The 5,887-nt window shown below is 42.9% G+C and overlaps 1 long non-coding RNA gene across 1 annotated transcript in view; it reads right to left on the bottom strand.

Annotated features, from left to right (window-relative positions):
- Positions 1-5,492, bottom strand: part of LOC106723630 — a 10,000-nt gene extending 4,508 nt beyond the window's left edge. The window contains exon 1 of the long non-coding RNA XR_001359340.1: positions 4,997-5,492. This is a non-coding gene — a long non-coding RNA (uncharacterized LOC106723630). The remainder of the gene's footprint in view (positions 1-4,996) is intronic.
- Positions 5,493-5,887: the final 395 nt, after the last annotated feature.

Raw genomic sequence — 5,887 nt, 5'->3', positions numbered from 1 at the left:
AGTTTATTCTTGTGTCTGGTGTAAGTTGGTGGTCTAGTCACCATTTATTGAAGAGTCTGTCTGCGGTGGCTTGTTTTTAAAAGAAGCATGCGACGTGGTTCTGCTGGCATTGTTTTGAAATAAGTGGAGAGCTCTCAGCAAACTTTTACCTTAGTCTGCAACATGTTTTGTTAGAAAAGCCCGTGGTAGTATCTAAAATTGTGTAAATCATCAGTTTTTAATCTGGCAGGAAGTAGAGAGTGGCCCATTAAACTTTCGTAATTAAATTTTCCCTGTACTCCCCCATAGAACCATTATCTGAGTTTTCTAATTAACACAAGAGGAGGGAGTCAATTCAGATTGATGGGATCGAGAGCCATCCCCTTTCATTTTAATGACCTTTAATAAACTTTTATTACTATTGATATTGATAATTATAATACACCCTTTAATTCTGCAATGTGATTCTAAGGACCTTTTCAAAAATTGCAAAATTCACCTTTAAAGCTAGAGTAGGCAGAAGCATTGTATTCCCAGATGCGGTGCTCCCAAGCCAGGGACTTTAAGTGAGCCGAAGGGTAGACAATGGCATGGTGACAATGGCTCTCTCTTCCTCGAGCCACAGAGCAGGTCCTCATTCCTGACACAGTCTCCTAATTTCAGGGCACAGCTGCCCCCAACCATGCCAATCGGGGCTGAATTGGAAGTTATTTTATGATAAATAATCCGCACGGAGTAAGACGGAGTTTACTCAATTTGTTTTATTTTCAACGGGGAAGGCATTGAGGCCAGGAGGCCAGCTTTTCTGGAAGGTTCTCGCGACATTCTGCCAGAATGTTGCATAATTCTAAATCTCCTCTGAGCTGCCATTGCTGTCCCTGGGAGTGGCCCTTCCAGGTGAGAAAGTGCATTTGCAGGTGTGAGCCTATAAGCATGGAGAACACCCCTCCTGTCACTCATCCCTTGCTTGAGAAAGAGATACCGAGAGGGTACCTGGCCAGGGCTGTGTGTGTGGGACATGATGGAGCTGGGATTCAGCTTAAGCTGTTAATCATCAAGCTACACAGTCTGCAAAGTCACAGTGGGTGACCGAGGTTGGACTTCCAGTCCCTTGATTAATGACATCAAAAGTGGCGAACTGAGATTTACCAAACTTATGGTGTTTAAGGGAGAATGAATGTAACCCTTCAAGTAGACATTAACATATTTTATGCCAGGAGCATAATGTGAGGATTCAATGAGATAAGGTATATAATAGTGCCTGGTTCAACACATGCTACCTCTCATTGTTATTATAAATATTGTTTTCATAGTCCCTCACCTGTTTTGTTGTTGGTTTTTAACCTTACTTGGTTTCTTCTTTTCAAAGTTCAGGTGTTTGGTACTTTGATAAATCATTCCATGAAAAAAATAGTATATATTAAAAAGTCTAGATTTAGCTGAGAGAAGAGACAGCAAGGATCTAGTCAAGATCACAGATATAAGATAGTCATTGGATTAACAGATTTTATAATGTAGCCGCTGCAGTAGTCTAAGAAGGAGGCTGTACCAGGCTGCTTTTGGGGTAACAGCAGAAAGAATAGAGAACAAAGGGGAAATCTGAGAGACTTTCCAACAGCAATAATGGCAATTTATATTTTTTCTGAATTTTGTTTTCAAGAGAAATAGATATATTTTAAAATACTTGTGGGGGAGAAGTTTCAGTTCTCCCCATGACATGCTGGACCACCTGGGACCAACTACACCTCCCACTGCAACAGCTAGAACCCTGTGTGGGAAACGGAGGAAGCAGTGCAGGCCTCAACTAGGAGAGAAGGGGAATCCAGTAAATGAGCCGTTATGCCAGGAGCATAATGTGAGGATTCAATGAGATAAGGTATATAATAGTGCCTGGTTCAACACATGCTACCTCTCATTGTTATTATAAATATTGTTTTCATAGTCCCTCACCTGTTTTGTTGTTGGTTTTTAACCTTACTTGGTTTCTTCTTTTCAAAGTTCAGGTGTTTGGTACTTTGATAAACCATTCCATGAAAAAATAGTATATATTAAAAACTTCTTTTCAAAGTTCAGGTGTTTGGTACTTTGATAAATCATTCCATGAAAAAAATAGTATATATTAAAAAGTCTAGATTTAGCTGAGAGAAGAGACAGCAAGGATCTAGTCAAGATCACAGATATAAGATAGTCATTGGATTAACAGATTTTATAATGTAGCCGCTGCAGTAGTCTAAGAAGGAGGCTGTACCAGGCTGCTTTTGGGGTAACAGCAGAAAGAATAGAGAACAAAGGGGAAATCTGAGAGACTTTCCAACAGCAATAATGGCAATTTATATTTTTTCTGAATTTTGTTTTCAAGAGAAATAGATATATTTTAAAATACTTGTGGGGGAGAAGTTTCAGTTCTCCCGGCCCGTGGGCCGTAGTTTGAGGACCCCTGGCCTAGACTTAGCTGAGAGAAGAGAGAGCAAGGATCTAGTCAAGATCACAGATATAAGATAGAGTCATTGGATTCAAAGATTTTATCATCTAGCGTCTGCAGTAGTCTAAGAAGGAAGCTGTACCAGACTGTTTTTGTGTAATAGCAGAAAGAATAGAGAACAAAGGGAAAATCTGAGAGACTTTCAAACAGCAATAATGACAATTTATTATTTTTTTTTTCTGAATTTCGTTTTCAAGAGAAATAGACATGTTTTGAAATACTTGTGGGGGAGAAGTTTCCGTTCATGACATGCTGGACCACCTGGGACCAACTACACCTCCCACTGCAACAGCTAGAACCCTGTGTGGGAAACGGAGGAAGCAGTGCAGGCCTCAACTAGGAGAGAAGGGGAATCCAGTAAATGAGCCGTATGCCCGCCCTGATTTCTTCCCAGGGTTCTTCCTGCCTGTGGGGCAATGAGGAAGGGGGTCCCGTACACAGGATGGCAGTCTCAGTGGAGAAAATACAGGTCAGAGCTTTGGGAGCTGGAGGTGGTTAGAGAGGAGAGAGCTGTGTGGGGAAAGACTTCCGGAAATAGTCACAGGCGCCCGGCAAAGCTGTTGTTGAAAATTCAACTACACGTGAGGCCAGACAGATGGCAACTCCAGAGCTGTTTGGTGAAAAGTTCCTAGAGCTCATGCAGGTCTGAGAGGTGCCTGCACTGAAGACCCCAAAGAGGTCAGGCTTGGGTAGTGATGCTACGGTAAACCAGGCCTGGAGTCAGCAATATTCTAAATCAGAGACTGAGGAAGAATGGTCCAAGGGTCAAATCCAGTCCCTGATCTTTTTTTGTATGGATCCATAGCTAAAAATCTTTTTATATCTTTAAAAACCTGTAAAAAGAAGGGAAATAAAAGAGGGAGGAGGAGGAGGAAAAGAAAGAAGTTTCAGTTCTCCCCATGACATGCTGGACCACCTGGGACCAACTACACCTCCCACTGCAACAGCTAGAACCGTGTGTGGGAAACGGAGGAACAGTGGTTTTTGGCGAGTGCAGGCCTCAACCAGGAGAGAAGGGACATCCAGGAAATGAGCCATATGCCCGCCCTGATTTCTTCCCAGGGTTCTTCCTGCCTGTGGGGCAATGAGGAAGGGGGTCCCGTACACAGGATGGCAGTCTCAGTGGAGAAAATACAGGTCAGAGCTTTGGGAGCTGGAGGTGGTTAGAGAGGAGAGAGCTGTGTGGGGAAAGACTTCCGGAAATAGTCACAGGCGCCCGGCAAAGCTGTTGTTGAAAATTCAACTACACGTGAGGCCAGACAGATGGCAACTCCAGAGCTGTTTGGTGAAAAGTTCCTAGAGCTCATGCAGGTCTGAGAGGTGCCTGCACTGAAGACCCCAAAGAGGTCAGGCTTGGGTAGTGATGCTACAGTAAACCAGGCCTGGAGTCAGCAATATTCTAAATCAGAGACTGAGGAAGAATGGTCCGAGGGTCAAATCCAGTCCCTGACCTTTCTTTGTATGGATCCACAGCTAAAAATCTCTTTACATCTTTAAAAAGCTGTAAAAAGAAGGAAAATAAAAGAGGGAGGAGGAGGAGGAAAAGAAAAGAAAGAGAGTATGCAACAGAGATTGGATCTGATCAGCAAAGCTTAAAATATTCACTACCTAGGTCTTCATAGCAATAGTTTACCCTGCTCTAGGCTCACCTTAAAATGTCTAAAAAATAATCCTCAGTTCATTTAACTTCCAACCAGAACAGTCTTTAAATTTTTTTTTTTTTTTTAGTTTTATTCATTTCAAACGGGCCGGATCCGGCCCGCGGGCTGTAGTTTGCCCACGGCTGATATAGAGTATGCAACAGAGATTGGATCTGATCAGCAAAACTTAAAATATTCACTATCTAGGTCTTCATAGGAATAGTTTACCCTGCTCTAGGCTCACCTTAAAATGTCTAAAAAATAATCCTCAGTTCATTTAACTTCCAACCAGAACAGTCTTTAAATAGACATAAAAAAATCTAGCACTTAATAGTGTATAATTCATAATATTTAGCATCAATTACAAATTATCAGACATACAAAATAAGCAGGGAAATGATACCCTTAAAGAAAGAAAAATCCAATAGAAACTCAGAAATGACAGAGATGGAGGAGCAAGCAGACAAGGACTCTCAGGGGCTATTTGAAACCTGCTCAAAGGTTTAAAAGAAAACATTGCTACACTGAGGAAAGGAGTAAAGGAACCCAATAGAACTTAGAGGTGGAAAACACAATATCCTAAATGAGAAACGGGCTGTGCGGAATTAATAGCAGATCCCATTCTGCTGAGAGGATTGGCGAATGTGTGTACATGGCGATAGAAATTATCCAAACTGAAGCACCAAAGAAAAGGTCTAAAAAAATGCAGAGCTTCTGTGATTATAGAACCGAGTTTTCAGAACTCTCATCCTTCCCTGATTTGAAGTTATCATTGGCTCGAAGAGACACTTTGCAGGGGGTCTGGGAGGAGGCAGGATGCGCCGGATTGCCTTCCCGTGTGGCAGGCTGATGGGGCTCCCTGCGCGCCGTGGCTGCGCACCACACCGTCACGGACCTGCTAGCTCGCCTTCTGGGCCCTCCGTTCCTTCAGCTCCTACTGGATCTGCTCGATTTTCGGAGTCCAGGACCGGAGTGTGCAGCCCTGGAAGCGGCAGCTGAGCCCGGGCTCCTCCAGCTCCCTCCAGAGTTCCTCCTCCAGATTCTCGGAGTCCTTGGCCAACGTGTGCCACTCCTGGGGCAGCCGCCAAGCCCACGACTCTTCCAGCTCATGTCGTTTCTCCTCCTCCGGGTTCTCCAGACTCTTGGGCCAGTCCCAGCACCAAGGAGAGAAGTAGGAGATGTGCATTAAATATTGGACTGCCCCCACAGTTCCCTACAGTTAAGTTCCTCTAATAAATCCCATATTGTGTATGATTTAGAGCAGATCAAACCCTGATACAATAATATACTCTAAGTGGACTTTATGCCAGAAATACAAGGTTTAACATTTTTATTTATTTTAAAATTTATTTGTATTGATTTCAGAGAGGAAGGGAGAGGGAGATAGAAACATCAATGATGAGAGAGAATCATTGATTGGCTGCCTCCTGCACGCCCCCCATTGGAATTAGAGCCTGCAACCCGGGCATGTGCCCTGACCATGAATCGAACTGTGACCTCCTGGTTCATAGGTCAATGCTCAACCACCGAGCCACTCCAGCTGGGCAAGGTTTAACATTTTTAAATCGATCAATGTACTTCACCATATTAATAGATAAATAAAGAAACCTATATGATTATCTCAATAAATTCAGGAAGAGATTTGATACAATTTAAGATGTAACAGCCCTTTATGATCATAATCAGAACACTAGTTCTAAAAGAAAACTTCTTCAGCTTGATCAAGGGCATCTTTGAAAAACCTCCAGGTAACAGCCTATCCAGTGGTGAAAGACAGAACGCGTTT

The sequence above is a fragment of the Myotis brandtii genome, unplaced genomic scaffold (assembly GCF_000412655.1).
Source record: "Myotis brandtii unplaced genomic scaffold, ASM41265v1 scaffold612, whole genome shotgun sequence".
In the NCBI taxonomy this organism is placed as follows: domain Eukaryota; kingdom Metazoa; phylum Chordata; class Mammalia; order Chiroptera; family Vespertilionidae; genus Myotis; species Myotis brandtii.
Note: the sequence above shows the minus strand (reverse complement) of the source record. Positions and strands in the feature narration are given on the sequence as shown.